Here is a 17,503-nt window from a genome sequence, read left to right on the forward strand (position 1 = left end):
AGATCGGCTCAAGTATGAAACCAGAGTACCTATCAAGACCCACGTTAACTCCAAGAGTACTGACGTTTCCGAACCTATGCAAATTGGCAGTGTTAAAGGACCATTAACGCAGAAGGAACGAGAGAGAAGGCGACAATTGCAACTTTGTCTGTATTGCGGAACTTCCGGTCACTTTCTTCAAAGTTGTCCAGTTAAACCACCCAAGAAGGTGGTTGGAGCCACTGATAACGAGTTATTGACACCTGGTTCGGGAAACGACCTAGCCCGACAAGCGTAGGGGTCCGCTTGCCGAGCTTGAAAACAAACTCTTTGACCTCGCATTTTGTCATGCCAATGGTGCTTGTGAACCCAAAACAGCCTCAGCAGTTGCATGCTATAAAAGCATACATAGACAGTGGAGCTATTGGAAATTACATAGACCATGAATTGGTTTCCAGGATTAAGCTTCCTCTCCGCCCGAAAGTAACCCAAGATGTAATTACTACAGTTGATGGAACCGAAATAGCCTCAGGGCCTGTAACGCATTCCACAGTTGAAATCACTCTGGTGGGTCAGGACGGACATCGGGAAGAAATCGTGTTTGATGTGATCAAGGCCCCACAATTTCAAGTACTTCTTGGTATCCCTTGGTTAGAAACACATAATCCGAGAATAGACTGGCGAGCAAAGAAGATAACTTTTCCTGATTGTGAACCAACCTGTTACCCAAGGAATTCAGCTATGGGTCTAGCCTCTGTAACTTCCACCCCTGTACAGCTACCATCTGAATACCAAGAATTCCAAGACGTTTTTCAGAAAGAGCAGGCTAACACCTTACCTCCCCATCGATCTTACGATTGCCAAATCGACTTGGTACCCAATGCACAACTACCTTGTAGTAGGATTTATGCTCTTACTGAACCCGAGAACCTGCATTTGCGCCAGTATTTGGATCAATACCTGGCCAATGGCTTCATTCGCCCATCAAAGTCACCAGTCTCTTCCGCTTTGTTCTTCGTACCTAAAAAGGAAGGAGACCTTAGGGCCTGTATTGACTACCGCGCCCTAAATCAGATAACGATCAAGAATCGTTACCCTTTGCCCCTAATACCTGAGCTTATCGACCAAGTAAAAGATGCTCGTGTGTACACCAAGCTAGATCTCCGAGGAGCTTACCACCTGGTACGTATAAAAGAGGGCGACGAGTGGAAGACTGCATTCCGCACCAAATTTGGGCTCTTCGAATATCAAGTAATGCCCTTCGGTTTGTGCAACGCACCTGCCGCCTTTCAGTACTTCATGAATGATGTTCTTCGGGAACTTATCGATGTTTGTGTCATCGTTTATATTGACGACATCCTGGTGTATTCCTCCTCAGAATCTGATCACAGAAACCATGTTAGGGCAGTTCTTGAGAAATTGCGCCAGCACAAATTATTTGCCAAGCTCGAAAAATGCGTTTTTCATACCACAGAAGTGGAGTTTCTCGGATTCATCCTGACACCTCAAGGAATCCGAATGGACTCGCGGAAAGTGGACGCCATTCTCAAATGGCCATCTCCTAGCTCTGTGAAGGGAGTGCAAAGCATGCTTGGCTTTGCCAATTTCTATCGAAGGTTCATCCCGGAATTTTCTCGAACTGTTCAACCCATCACAGCTCTCCTAAAGAAAAATAAACGCTTTGAATGGACACTTGAGGCTGAACAAGCCTTTCAGGACCTGAAAACCAAATTCACCTCTGCACCTGTATTGAAGCACCCGCGCCCAGATCTCCCTTACATCGTGGAAACCGATGCATCCAGTTCGGCCATGGGAGCTGTCCTGTCGCAAAGAGACCCAGAAACTAACCAACTACACCCTGTAGCCTTTTGGTCCAGAAAATTCTCTCCACCTGAACTCAATTACGCAATTACTGACAAAGAACTACTGGCTATTAAATCAGCTTTCAAGGCTTGGCGTCACTATCTTCTCGGTGCAAGACACACCATCACCGTAATTACGGACCACAGAAATTTGCAGTATTTAAAGACGGCCAAAGCTCAATCTTCGCGACAACTCCGATGGGCTTTATTCTTTGCGGAATTTGATTTTGTAATTACCTATCGCCCTGGCTGCAAGAATGGTAAGGCAGATGCCTTATCCCGGATAGGCATGGAAGAACCCAATTCGAGTTTAGAACCTGTGCCAATCAAACCGGAACAAAGAATTCTGGGCTTGACTTCATTGCAAACCATTGAGGACATCCAAGCTCAAGTAAAACAGCTTTTTGACTCTTCTGCCTTACTGGAATGGAGTCAAAAGGGTCCTCACTACACCGTTAAGGATGATTTACCCTACTTCCAAGAGCGGTTATTTCTGCCAAGTAAAGAATTGCAGGAACTCGTCATTACCCGTCATCATGAATCATTAATGGAAGGACACCCCGGTATTGCGAAAAAAGAAGAAAAGATCAAACGCCACTTCTGGTGGCCTTCTTGGAGAAAAGACATAAAGTCATTTGTGTTGTCTTGCGGAATCTGTGCCCAAAATAAGAGTCAAAAGAAAAGGCCAGCCGGCCTACTTCAACCTTTGGACATTCCACCAGCACCTTGGCACACCTTGTCAATGGACTTTATAACTGACCTGCCTCCTTTTGGTGGTTACAACACGATTCTCGTAATAGTGGATCTATTCTCCAAAATGGCCCATTTTATCCCTTTAAAAGGATTGCCGTCAGCTTCCACCTTGGCCAAGGAATTTATGGAAAATATAGTGCGGTTACATGGTTTCCCTTCCATATTAGTCTCAGACCGTGGAAGTCAATTTATCTCCCACTTTTGGAAGAAATGTTGCCAACTAGCACAAATAGACGTGCGGTTATCCACCAGCCACCACCCCCAGACCGACGGACAAACCGAGAGAACCAATCAGACTCTCGAGCAATATCTGCGGTGCATGTTACACCAATCCGACTTAAATTGGAGAGACATTCTTTGGATTGCAGAATATAGATACAACAATTCAGTGCATTCTGGAACCGGACAGACTCCTTTTTATACCCTGTATGGTCACCATCCTCGGACCTCTGACCTAGATCCACCTCTGACCCTGGAGATGCCTGCAGTAAATCACCTACATTCCACAATAACCCAAGCCTTCAAAGAAGCTACAACCCACTTACAGCAAGCCAAGAAAAAGTATAAAGAAAACGCTGATTTGCACCAAAGTAAAACTCCTCCTTACCAAGTAGGAGATCAGGTATGGCTAGCAACTAAACATCTACCCCTCAAGGGTCAGCGAACTTTTAATCCCAGATTCATTGGGCCTTACCCCATCAAAGCTATTATCAACCCAGTGGCCTTTAAACTCGATTTACCATCCAACATGCGGATTCATCCCGTTTTTCACGCATCTCTTCTAAAACCAGTACAACCTGGAACCAGACTGTCTGAGCCCCCAGGCCCTGTCCAAATTGATGGAGAATTAGAATTCAAAGTGAAAGACATTTTAGATTCCAGGATAGTTAAGTCGAAACTCTTCTATCTTGTTGATTGGAAAGGATATGGACCTCAGGAAAGATCTTGGGAACCCAGTAATTATGTTCACGCACCACGATTAATTCAACGATTTCATCGAAGATTCCCGCACAAACCAAAACCCCCGGAGGAAAAGACCTTGGGAGGGGCCTTGAGGGGGGGTACTGTCATGATGCCTACCTCCAAGGAGCCAGGCCGGGCCCAGCAACCCCAGAGGCAGACATCATTTTCCCCAGGGAAGTCTCAGCGGGCCCAAGTCGGGGCCCTTTGGACTCAGTCCTGGCGCCTTAGGCGCCAGGCTCATAGCGGACCCCAGTCCTGGCGCCTTAGGCGCCAGGCTCATAGAAGAGGATATGTGTTTAAGTGCTTGGGTGCACACTTACCTGATGCAGACCTTGCTGCTTCACCCAGGCCCTCTTGAGGCCTGAATGGGACTACTTTACCTGTAGGACTACTTCACCACCCGGGTGTGGTCGGGGAAGGATACATACCTGATTGGTGGAATGATACATACCAGGAACTTCTTCCAAGGCTATTTAAACCCCACCCGAACAGCCACTCGTGCTTCGCGTTGTTCTGCACCTAGCAGCTGGACGCTCACTGTGTCAGCTCCTGCATCCTGACTTCAGCCACGCCTGCCAGCACCCTGGAACACCTGCAAGGGGAGAAAGGAAGAGAATAGGTGAAGAAAAGCCCTTACCTGCTAAATCTGCATCCCGGAGTCATTTCTCCAACGGCCCTGAAAAGGAAGACATCATTTTAAAGGCATTTTGTTTTGATCGCTGCAGCGCTGCATTTAACTCACCTTTGCAAGGCGCTTCCATCTTCAGCAGCGATCTTCCGGATTCAGCTACGCCCCGGCGCCTAGAGGAAAAAAGACAAGAACAAAGGTGAGAGGGAGAAAAGGAATAAGGAAAGCTCAGTTTCCTTTTAAGTCTTACCTGTTGGATTATTCCCACTGCATTTCGGGTCCTGCCGCTTCCTGGCATCTCCGGACCCCGGCCCCTATGGGGAAAAAAGACAAAGGGCCTCATTACACGGTAGGCGCTAAAAAATGTGATTTACCGTCATGGCGCCATTAGCGTGTCCGCCATCGTAGGAGACCGCTAATAGCGTTACATTACGAGTTAGCGGACACGCGCATAGGGCCATGACGGTAAATGACCCCACCGCCATGGCGGAAAAGCACCTTACCGGCTCCGACCAAAGTGCTGATAGCACCTCCGCCCTCATGCTGCACGCTATTAGCGGCCACCGCTGTTAGCGGTCACTGCTATTAGCGGTCACTGCTATTAGCGGTCACCGTAAAACACCGGAACCGGAAATAGCGTCATCGCACCGGAACGGGAAAGAGCCCGGCGGCCATCTTTAAAAACACAATCCATTGCCATCCCCTGCACTCAGGACCTGCAGCAACACCACGACTGGCAAAACCACATCCCAGAAGAACAAACAATGCCCAAGGCCCTAAAGAAAGCCGATGCGCGCCAGCGCAAAGAACGCTTCTCAAACGAGGAATTGAAAATGCTGGCAGACACCCTGGCTGCAAATGCAGACGTAGTGTTCGCTAGCGACATGCGGCGCCCGGCACTCCTGAGAAAAAAGGAAATCTGGGCTGAGGTGGCGCAGAAAGTCAGTGCGGTGGGCTCCACCCCCCGCACCGTAAAGGACGTGCGCAAGCGGTGGGATGATCTGCGCCTCCGTGTACGCAGCATTTTATCGGCCAACAGGAATCTGGCCATGGGCACAGGAGGCGGAGGTGGATCCCCGATGAAGATGCAGGAGTGGGAGGAGACATGTGCCAGCACCATTGGCATAGAATCCATCGAGGGAGTGGGCCGAATGGAGTGTGGTGTGGCAACAACGTCAGACGGAGGTGAGTGACCACGCAAGACACAGCAATGCCAAGCATGAGTCCCTCCCCTAAATGTGAATTGGGAATCAGCTAATGGATGGGGTCATCACACACACATGTACACAACCCTGCATATATGCCCTGCACATCCCCACACAACCACATGCAGGCAGCACCTCACACACGTGTCACCCTGACACATGTCCGGATGACCCACCCATCTGGCCAACAACCTGCAGGCCCAAAGTAGATGTCCAAATCCAAAGAACTGCAGCAACAACAATATATGCATGATGCACGTTGACCCATCACTGATGTTATCCCTGTCTTGCTCCCCCACAGGGTCACAATCTGACAGTGAGGAGCTGGACGCTGCAACGCAGGCCCCACCACCCAAAAAGCAGGCCAAGGGAAAGGATGCAGGCACCAGGCCCAGTACATCGAGGGGCACTGGGATATCTGGAGTGGCCCAGCGTTCAAAAGCCACCCACGCAACGACCACACCAAGGGTCGAAATGCCATCCGACACTGTGGCAGCACCCCCACCACCCACCCCCACCACTCAGGAGCCAGTGCCAGAAGGCACGCCGTCCGCAGCCAATAGCTCCGTTGGGGAAGCAGCAGCCACGGCACCTATGAGTGATGTGGACGACCCATGTCCGACACCGGAAGGGCAGCGTACACCCAGCCCCCAGCTGTCCCCACTCCACAGCCCATGCAACACATCCAATGGCAACATCCATGAGGTGCATGCCGGAGATGCAATGGATGGGACATTCAGTCCCGTGGCGAGCTCACCTGATGTCGGCCACATGCAGCAAGCTGCGCCGAGGAGTAACAGGGGCAGGGCCGCAGACGACACCATGAGCCTGATACGCCAGCGCCAGGAGGAGCTCAATGCCCTGGTTGCCCGGCAAGTGAGCGAGGCTGCCTCGACCAGGGAGGAGATCCGGGTGTTGTCAAGGGACATGAAAGCTGCCATGGACAGCAACACGACGCGCCTATGTGAGGAGATGGCCGCTGTGAGGCAGGTCCTAACGCGCATTGCTGAGGCGATGGAGAGCATGCGTCACTCACAGGGAGCAGATCAACCAGCCACGCCCTCGTCTACTAGCTCCGACCAGACAACCATCCTGCGCAGGTCCAGCCGGTCCTTGCGGCGGTCAGACTCACAACCCCCCAATGGTGGTAGTGGAGGAGGGAAGTAGGGCCAGCCTGTCCCTGTTGACACTTGGGAACTAATGCAGCACTGATGTGCACACCATGTTCGGTGGAGTTGTGGGGGGAGGGGGGTGAGGGTGTACGGTGGAGTTGTGGGGGGAGGGGGGGGAGGGTGTTTGGGGGAGTTGTGGGGGGAGGGGGGTGAGGGTTGTTGGGGTGGAGGGTACATGCACGTTTGAATGTCATAATGCTCAATACAGACGTAATGGCATGGATAATCACATGACTGGACATTGATAATTGCGTATGTGTGTTTTATTGTTGAAGGGTGCACTGTGATTATGTCCTCCATACACCCCGTGCCCTGAGCTAAACACCAATTGCACCCTCCTAATCCATGTGCATCAGAAACAATGGTCTATCAGGTGCTGCCGCACAGCACGTCCCTCATGGGCATCGCCACCTGCATGACCTGCAGCCCCCTCTCTTCCATCCTCATCCCCGTCATCATCCTCAGACGGTGGTCGCAGTTCTATGTCAGGGGGCATTGGCACATTCCGTCTGATACACATATTGTGAAGCATGACACATGCCATGGTGATCTTGGCCACCTTCTCATGCCCGTACAGGAGTGCCCCGCCCGACCTGCTGAGGCACCGGAAGCGTTCCTTCAATAGGCCGAATGTCTGCTCGATCACCACGCGGGTACGGGTGTGTGCATGATTGTAGTCCTCTTCGTGCCTGTTCTGTGGGTTCCGCACAGGGGTAAGGAGCCACCTCTTCAGGGGATAACCTGCATCACCTGCATGGGTGCAACAATGGGTATGTGTAAGTGTCTACATGATGTGGAGCGTGCACATATCACACAACCAAACATTGCATATTCAACGACATCCACTGATCCAAGCACGCATGGCAATCAGGGTAACTGCAATGTGGGAAGGTGAGGTGGTCCTTGCAAGTGGACATGCACCATGCATGCATACAGCAGGGATTGCCATGTCCCGCCAGAGTTTAAGTGATTTGTGTTTCCTGGCCCTGGCAACGTTAGTGCCACACTGCTAGTACACTGCCATTCCTTAGTTGATGTCCCCATGCTGTTTGATGGCAATTCTGTGGTGGGGTACGGGTGTGCCTCACCACAATGGCTACAGGGGATCCATTTGTAAGCACTCATGTGCGCGGACCATTTCTGATGTTGTTCAGCGTACATTTCAGTTGTGATTTTGATATGCATGTTGCTGATTTGTGTAATGGGGGAATGGTGTGTTGTGCGGTGTGCATGTTGTTTGGAATGGCCTGGATTGATATGTTTGCCGTGGCACTCACTTCCGGCATGTGGTTTTGTCTCTGGTCCATTGTGGGCTGCCTCACTGTACAGTGATGCAAATATGTATGTCCATTCTTCTCATGACACAAGTTCACGCCCAGTTGGAGTATGCATCTCCCCCCCCCCATTCACGGCCAGTTGGAGTATGCATCTCCCCCCCCCCACTCACAATCCACATCACACTGACATGTGGTCGGCCTGCTACTCACCAAGTAGCCACGAACGTTGTCCAGCATGTCGCTCCATGTATCGTGGTATTGTCGAGTTCCGCAGGACCATTGCATCATGGGTTGAACCGGGATATCGGGCACAGCAATGTGTGATGATCTTATTGGAGTCACATACCATTTGGACGTTGATGGAGTGGTATTGCTTTCTGTTACGGTACACTACCTCATTGGCATGTGGGACCACCAGTTCTACATGGGTACAGTCGATGGCCCCGATGCAACTTGGGATGCCTGCCAGTGAATGGAAGCCAACTTTGGTGTTGGAGATCTCCTGGGCAGTCCGTGGCATGTATATGTGTTGACTTGTGTGCTGCAGGAGGGCATCGAGCACCTGGTTCAGTGTGCGTGAGAATACTGGTTGTGATATGCCATGCATCTGACCTACCGTATGCTGGTAGGTGCCTGTGGCCAAGAAGTGGAGCACTGTTACTACCTTCAGTAGAGGGGGGATGGCAGTACGGATGTCAATGAGACTCACAATGTCGTTGTATATCATGTCTACTATGGTGGTGATGGTATCCCAGTCCAGACGGTACAGGGTGTGTATCTGCTCAGGGGTTAGGTTGACTGGACTGGCTCTGATCCTGGGAATTGGTGGCTGCCTCTGTGGTATCACTAGGTGCACTGGTGGTGCTTGCTGCGCCTGTCTTGCCCTCCTCCTCCTCCTCCTGCGTCTCCTCTGTGCTGCCTGTTGTTGTAGCTGCTGCACAGCAATCATGTCCTCTAGCCCATGTAATGCTGCTAGTATTGCATCCATCTTGGTGTGGGAATGGGTGTGGGGAGGGGTGTGGTGTGCTCTTTTGTGCTGCCAGTCTCCATTGCCTCCACCTGTGCTGATTTTGTCCACCTGTGGCAGGTGGGAACTCTGCTGTGCTCTTTTAACGTGTGGGTCGCGATGCCGGTATTAGCGCCTTGCCGGTAAGGGTTCTTTGGGTCTACTACATGCCGGTATTGCCATGTACGCATGGCTCGTGATGCCGTGATATTAGCGCTATGCCGCTATTTCCGGTCTGAGGGGACGCGCGCTCACGGACTTGCCGCTAATAGTGCCACCGTACTTTGCGGTGCCGCTAATAGCGGTATGTCCGGGTCGTGATTGGGGAGGGGATTTACCGATACCGGTAATCCCTTACCGGTAACGGTATGTCCCTACCGCCTACCGTGTAATGAGGCCCAAAGACATTGAATGAGCGAATGCAAAGACATTACCTGAGCGCTCATCCAGAACTGTTTCACTTCGAGTCGGCGCCATATCTCCGGCACTCCGAACCCCGGCCCCTAAGGGGAAAAAGACAGAAGCATTAGCGCTTGCTGCAATTAGACAACGAACATTATTATTAAGCTTGAACTTTTGAACAGAACTTTTACAGCGCCTTACCTGAACAGTCAAGCTTACCTGAACTCCCATCAATCCTCAATCCAGTGAAGTAACTGGGTTTCAACGCGCCCCTGCATCAGAAGCAGGATGGAGAGCTCATCCTTCCAAACCCTAAGGTGAGGCTTCACGGGGAATCGTGGAGGAGGTATCGTGGAGGGTTGGAAGGGAGTGGGAGGCTTGAGTATTGTTCCACAGTTGGTAATACTCCCTTTTCACGCACAGGAGGGTATCCAACGAGCCAGGGAAGCCAGAATAGAGGGGCCCTTCCTGTCCATCTTCAGAGTTCTGCGCCTTCGACGCCGTGCCTCCGTGGGAACCAGGTGAGCGTTACACATGTTCATTCAACCAGAGGCATGGCAACTTCAACTGCATGACAGAGAGGAGTTCCATTAAAAGAAATTTGTGCGGCTGCCACATGATCGCCTGTACATACGTTCACCAAACAGTATAGTTTAGACTCTTCCTCAGGTCAAGAAACTAGTTTTGGAAAAGCAGCGTTGCATTCTGTGCACACACACCCATGAAAGCTATTAAATGGTCATGAACAATTCTGACTCCCTCCTGCAGTAAGCTAGAAACTGCTTTGGGAGTGTATTAGAAAATAAGGAAAACGTGGGAAAACACAATCCATTCAAAGAACAAGTTACTTACCCATGGTAAAGTTCTTTCGATTGGATGTTCCTCCCACATATTCCTTATCGCCCCTCCCAACCTACCCCGCAGTAGAATTTCCCTTGCGATTACAGCCTGCGCTCTCTCAGGAGTAACAGTCAGGTATGGGACCAATACTTCTTTCGTAAAAATCGAACTGAAGCCAACGGGTGCTACATATAGCTTCGGTGATGCCGAAATTGAGACAGAGGCCTCCGAGGGACATCGAGTCGACAGGCATCGATGCACATCGCCCTCTGCTGAAAGTTTTTTCCGGAAGCAGCAGAGCTGGATATTGTATTAGTATGAGTGATCAATGCAACAATCATTATTGATACACATAATGATGTATTTCCATGTGTACAGTCAATTTGAAAGTTTCCATTATTACTAAAATTGAAAACCATACAACACCAAACACATTTTGTTACATATTAAATACAATCATTAAATAACAGCACTTCTTGAGGGTGCTAGAGGGCCAACCAAGATGGCTGCCTTCTAGAGAGCTACCGCACGGCCGAATACTAATCCGCCACAATCATCCTTCAATCGGTATACCCCCACCCTGATCGTCGACTGCCCGTTTCTGCCAGTCACTACTCCACCATCCTGAGAAACCTGGGGAAAAAACGGACACGCAAAGAACCAAAACGCTGCCCACCCTGACACACGGACCTCTGAGCAACAACCAGGCCCGCTGGGAACCAGGACCCAAGGTGCCGAGCCGAGTCGCAGCCAGGCCCTAGAGAGGGAGAGCTGCTTGCTTCACACAGCGATTGCCAGAGACGAGAGTGAGGCACGCATCAGCGGATCACAGCTGCCGACTTGGTGGGGCCTCCCCCTTCCGCATTGACGTTGGCCCGCCCGCGAAGACGCCCGTGGACCGGGCTGGAGCAGACGCCCGAGACCGTGGGAGCCGCGTGAGAGCTGTGTGGTCACCATCCGTGCGCGACGGCCGCTGGGAGGAGAGCGGGTCCATGCCAACTCCGGGCCCCCCCGTCGCCTAAGAGACCAGACGCAGGGCCGTGGCGCCAGTACTGCGGCCGCGGCTCGGGGGTAAGGAGAGCCCCCCTCCCGCTCTCAACCTACACGCCGACTGCAGAGATCCCACGAGGGGCAGAGGAGGTGGGAAGTAGCCGCGGTGGAGTGCCCAGCAGCTGATCACCCGCACCAGGTACGGAGCACACTGGGGGGAGCATACAGGGACTGGCTGCAGCCCAGTTTGGCCAAATACATTCTGATCCAAACCCGACATTTGAGGCGGAGAGCGAGCTGAGGGAAACCAGCTCAGTCCGCCTATATCCGTGACTTTAATCCCCCCCCCAGTGCCGCCCTCCTATCACCCCCCCCCGGCGACTGCTGCCTGCGAGAACACATCACTCGGCTAAGTCCACCGCGCTTGAGCTGTTTCCCCCCGGTGGGGAGCACACGCCAGCCACTAACTTTGGTGCCTAATACCCAGTGCGGTCACGCTGTCACCAGGGAGGGCACGCCGGTCCCCCTCGCCCGACTAAGATCCTCCGGAGACCTACAAAAAGAGCAACCTCCCCCGGAGTCAATCGCCCAAATCGCTGCTTCTGATCCTGCAGGCGCAGCTACCCCAATAATTACTACAGCGTAGCAGAATCTACCCCCGCCTTTGAAAGCCTCCAGACAGCGCAACCACTATCTAGCATCAGCATTCTTTACAAACCGAAGCCCATGACCCCGGCCCAATGGGGAAAACAGACAGGTCCCAAAGGAAATTGTCCTTTGAATCCGGTGCACACCCCAAAACCCCCAGGCTCCACGAGGACCCAGTACCTCTGTCAAGCAGCACCAGATGGATGAGGATACCTCCTCCACAGATATCAAAAGCCTTTCACTGGACCTTAAAGTCGGCATTGGGAGCCTTAATAATAAAATGGATGGGCTTGCATCAAAGGTGGATCTCCTGCAACACAGAATAGATACCCACACAGAACGCCTCAATGAGGTGGAACAACGCGTCTCGAACCTAGATGACGGCACGACAACTCTGGCTGCCAAAGTACACCGGCTGGAACCAAAATGCTAGCAGCTAACTCCAAATGCGAAGATTTGGAGGGTCGTTCCAGGAGGAATAATATTAGGATCATTGGGGTAAGGGAACATCAGATGCAGCTAAAAATGGAAGACTTTGTCGAGGAGCTATGCACTAACCTCTTCGGTCATGAAGCCCTCTCCCACATGTTTGTAGTGGAACGGGCACACAGGATCCCCTCCTCCAAACCCATTCCGGGGGCACCCTCCAGGCGAATAATCGCCAGACTACTAAACTATAAAGACCGTGACAACATCCTTCGCCTAGCCAGGGAAAAGGGCGAGCTAAATCATGATGGAGACAGAATACACTTCTACCCAGATTTCTCCCCGGCAGTCCAGGCACAACGAAGATCCTTCACCTCCGTTAACAAAGGCTCAAGGATAATCAACTCACATACTCCATGCTCTTCCCAGCGCGACTCAGAATTCAACACGAGGGCAAGGTCCACTTGTGGTCTCGTGCAGAAGGGATGTGGCCTAGTAGTTCGGGCTGGACTGCCCCTTTTGGGGTGGGGCCAAGCCTGATTTGCATATTGTCTTTCCCTTCTGTAATGGCTTGGCAGGCGAAGAACGGTGGTCTGGAGGGTTGCCCAGAGCATTGCCAGTGGTTAAGATTAATTCTAAACCTTCCAGCCATCACCTCTTTGTTTTTGCTATGTCACCCCGAGTGGGACGGGTATGCCCAGACGTGGGTCCCGTGCCTGCTGGGCCTAGAGACCCGAGCTACTCCTCACTGATGAGCCTCAAAAAGGGCGAAACATGTTTGGGGATGCTTGTGGTCTCGTGCAGAAGGGATGTGGCCTAGTAGTTCGGGCTGGACTGCCCCTTTTGGGGTGGGGCCAAGCCTGATTTGCATATGGTCTTTCCCTTCTGTAATGGCTTGGCAGGCGAAGAACGGTGGTCTGGAGGGTTGCCCAGAGCATTGCCAGTGGTTAAGATTAATTCTAAACCTTCCAGCCATCACCTCTTTGTTTTTGCTATGTCACCCCGAGTGGGACGGGTATGCCCAGACGTGGGTCCCGTGCCTGCTGGGCCTAGAGACCCGAGCTACTCCTCACTGATGAGCCTCAACAAGGGCGAAACATGTTTGGGGATGCTTGTGGTCTCGTGCAGAAGGGATGTGGCCTAGTAGTTCGGGCTGGACTGCCCCTTTTGGGGTGGGGCCAAGCCTGATTTGCATATGGTCTTTCCCTTCTGTAATGGCTTGGCAGGCGAAGAACGGTGGTCTGGAGGGTTGCCCAGAGCATTGCCAGTGGTTAAGATTAATTCTAAACCTTCCAGCCATCACCTCTTTGTTTTTGCTATGTCACCCCGAGTGGGACGGGTATGCCCAGACGTGGGTCCCGTGCCTGCTGGGCCTAGAGACCCGAGCTACTCCTCACTGATGAGCCTCAACAAGGGCGAAACATGTTTGGGGATGCTTGTGGTCTCGTGCAGAAGGGATGTGGCCTAGTAGTTCGGGCTGGACTGCCCCTTTTGGGGTGGGGCCAAGCCTGATTTGCATATGGTCTTTCCCTTCTGTAATGGCTTGGCAGGCGAAGAACGGTGGTCTGGAGGGTTGCCCAGAGCATTGCCAGTGGTTAAGATTAATTCTAAACCTTCCAGCCATCACCTCTTTGTTTTTGCTATGTCACCCCGAGTGGGACGGGTATGCCCAGACGTGGGTCCCGTGCCTGCTGGGCCTAGAGACCCGAGCTACTTCTCACTGATGAGCCTCAACAAGGGCGAAACATGTTTGGGGATGCTTGTGGTCTCGTGCAGAAGGGATGTGGCCTAGTAGTTCGGGCTGGACTGCCCCTTTTGGGGTGGGGCCAAGCCTGATTTGCATATGGTCTTTCCCTTCTGTAATGGCTTGGCAGGCGAAGAACGGTGGTCTGGAGGGTTGCCCAGAGCATTGCCAGTGGTTAAGATTAACTCTAAACCTTCCAGCCATCACCTCTTTGTTTTTGCTATGTCACCCCGAGTGGGACGGGTATGCCCAACGTGGGTCCCGTGCCTGCTGGGCCTAGAGACCCGAGCTACTCCTCACTGATGAGCCTCAACAAGGGCGAAACATGTTTGGGGATGCTTGTGGTCTCGTGCAGAAGGGATGTGGCCTAGTAGTTCGGGCTGGACTGCCCCTTTTGGGGTGGGGCCAAGCCTGATTTGCATATGGTCTTTCCCTTCTGTAATGGCTTGGCAGGCGAAGAACGGTGGTCTGGAGGGTTGCCCAGAGCATTGCCAGTGGTTAAGATTAATTCTAAACCTTCCAGCCATCACCTCTTTGTTTTTGCTATGTCACCCCGAGTGGGACGGGTATGCCCAGACGTGGGTCCCGTGCCTGCTGGGCCTAGAGACCCGAGCTACTCCTCACTGATGAGCCTCAACAAGGGCGAAACATGTTTGGGGATGCTTGTGGTCTCGTGCAGAAGGGATGTGGCCTAGTAGTTCGGGCTGGACTGCCCCTTTTGGGGTGGGGCCAAGCCTGATTTGCATATGGTCTTTCCCTTCTGTAATGGCTTGGCAGGCGAAGAACGGTGGTCTGGAGGGTTGCCCAGAGCATTGCCAGTGGTTAAGATTAATTCTAAACCTTCCAGCCATCACCTCTTTGTTTTTGCTATGTCACCCCGAGTGGGACGGGTATGCCCAGACGTGGGTCCCTGCTGGGCCTAGAGACCCGAGCTACTCCTCACTGATGAGCCTCAACAAGGGCGAAACATGTTTGGGGATGCTTGTGGTCTCGTGCAGAAGGGATGTGGCCTAGTAGTTCGGGCTGGACTGCCCCTTTTGGGGTGGGGCCAAGCCTGATTTGCATATGGTCTTTCCCTTCTGTAATGGCTTGGCAGGCGAAGAACGGTGGTCTGGAGGGTTGCCCAGAGCATTGCCAGTGGTTAAGATTAATTCTAAACCTTCCAGCCATCACCTCTTTGTTTTTGCTATGTCACCCCGAGTGGGACGGGTATGCCCAGACGTGGGTCCCGTGCCTGCTGGGCCTAGAGACCCGAGCTACTCCTCACTGATGAGCCTCAACAAGGGCGAAACATGTTTGGGGATGCTTGTGGTCTCGTGCAGAAGGGATGTGGCCTAGTAGTTCGGGCTGGACTGCCCCTTTTGGGGTGGGGCCAAGCCTGATTTGCATATGGTCTTTCCCTTCTGTAATGGCTTGGCAGGCGAAGAACGGTGGTCTGGAGGGTTGCCCAGAGCATTGCCAGTGGTTAAGATTAATTCTAAACCTTCCAGCCATCACCTCTTTGTTTTTTCTATGTCACCCCGAGTGGGACGGGTATGCCCAGACGTGGGTCCCGTGCCTGCTGGGCCTAGAGACCCGAGCTACTCCTCACTGATGAGCCTCAACAAGGGCGAAACATGTTTGGGGATGCTTGTGGTCTCGTGCAGAAGGGATGTGGCCTAGTAGTTCGGGCTGGACTGCCCCTTTTGGGGTGGGGCCAAGCCTGATTTGCATATGGTCTTTCCCTTCTGTAATGGCTTGGCAGGCGAAGAACGGTGGTCTGGAGGGTTGCCCAGAGCATTGCCAGTGGTTAAGATTAATTCTAAACCTTCCAGCCATCACCTCTTTGTTTTTGCTATGTCACCCCGAGTGGGACGGGTATGCCCAGACGTGGGTCCCGTGCCTGCTGGGCCTAGAGACCCGAGCTACTCCTCACTGATGAGCCTCAACAAGGGCGAAACATGTTTGGGGATGCTTGTGGTCTCGTGCAGAAGGGATGTGGCCTAGTAGTTCGGGCTGGACTGCCCCTTTTGGGGTGGGGCCAAGCCTGATTTGCATATGGTCTTTCCCTTCTGTAATGGCTTGGCAGGCGAAGAACGGTGGTCTGGAGGGTTGCCCAGAGCATTGCCAGTGGTTAAGATTAATTCTAAACCTTCCAGCCATCACCTCTTTGTTTTTGCTATGTCACCCCGAGTGGGACGGGTATGCCCAGACGTGGGTCCCGTGCCTGCTGGGCCTAGAGACCCGAGCTACTCCTCACTGATGAGCCTCAACAAGGGCGAAACATGTTTGGGGATGCTTGTGGTCTCGTGCAGAAGGGATGTGGCCTAGTAGTTCGGGCTGGACTGCCCCTTTTGGGGTGGGGCCAAGCCTGATTTGCATATGGTCTTTCCCTTCTGTAATGGCTTGGCAGGCGAAGAACGGTGGTCTGGAGGGTTGCCCAGAGCATTGCCAGTGGTTAAGATTAATTCTAAACCTTCCAGCCATCACCTCTTTGTTTTTGCTATGTCACCCCGAGTGGGACGGGTATGCCCAGACGTGGGTCCCGTGCCTGCTGGGCCTAGAGACCCGAGCTACTCCTCACTGATGAGCCTCAACAAGGGCGAAACATGTTTGGGGATGCTTGTGGTCTCGTGCAGAAGGGATGTGGCCTAGTAGTTCGGGCTGGACTGCCCCTTTTGGGGTGGGGCCAAGCCTGATTTGCATATGGTCTTTCCCTTCTGTAATGGCTTGGCAGGCGAAGAACGGTGGTCTGGAGGGTTGCCCAGAGCATTGCCAGTGGTTAAGATTAAATTTAAACCTTCCAGCCATCACCTCTTTGTTTTTGCCACTTCTTCCAGATGCCAGAGGAGACCAACACCTTCCTGGATAGAGCAGGATGCCCCGGGCCAAACCCCAATCAAGCAGGAACGCAATGAGAGAGAGCAAATAGAAACCCGCCTTAAACAGCACGGGATCGACGTCCTATAACTCGCATACAAGAAACTTACCGACCTAACCGAAATACACAGAGGAGTTAAACACTCCAAGGCCATGCAACTTGAGAGGCCCCCTGGTACCTCTTGCACAGCAAAAAGTTCTCAAACAAGTTCAATGTTAATGGGAGGGAAAGTGAGAGACGGACACGCACTGTTGCGGTTCAGTTTCCAATGGCATAAGCAAACAGACCAGTTGGGTTCAATGTTAATGGGAGGGAAAGCGAGAGACGGACACGCACTGTTGCGGTTCAGTTTCCAATGGCATAAGCAAACAGACCAGTTGGGGGTTGCCCGTGTAAGGAAGGAAGCCAGAGAATGGGATTGTGAATGTGCCTTCGACCCACCACACCCCGCCTCACCCCACGCCCACCGTGCCGAACCGGACCTCCCTCACCAGACACTGTTGAACTCCCCCAAGATCAGCCAAACACGCCTCCCACGGAGTCCTACGTCCCTACTGGACAAATACATCAACATCAGCTTACCGGACAAACCGGACGCCGAAGGTAGAGCACTGCTAGTGAAAGGGATCATAGCCGGCAAAGAAATCATATTCGTCAACTCCTATGGCCCCAACGTAGACGGGGCGAACAACTTCGACTGGGTGCTGACGTATCTCGCAACGCAAACTTCAGCGACAATTATCTGGGG

The sequence above is a fragment of the Ambystoma mexicanum genome, chromosome 4p (assembly GCF_040938575.1).
Source record: "Ambystoma mexicanum isolate Mex_15411 chromosome 4p, UKY_AmexF1_1, whole genome shotgun sequence".
NCBI classification, from domain to species: domain Eukaryota; kingdom Metazoa; phylum Chordata; class Amphibia; order Caudata; family Ambystomatidae; genus Ambystoma; species Ambystoma mexicanum.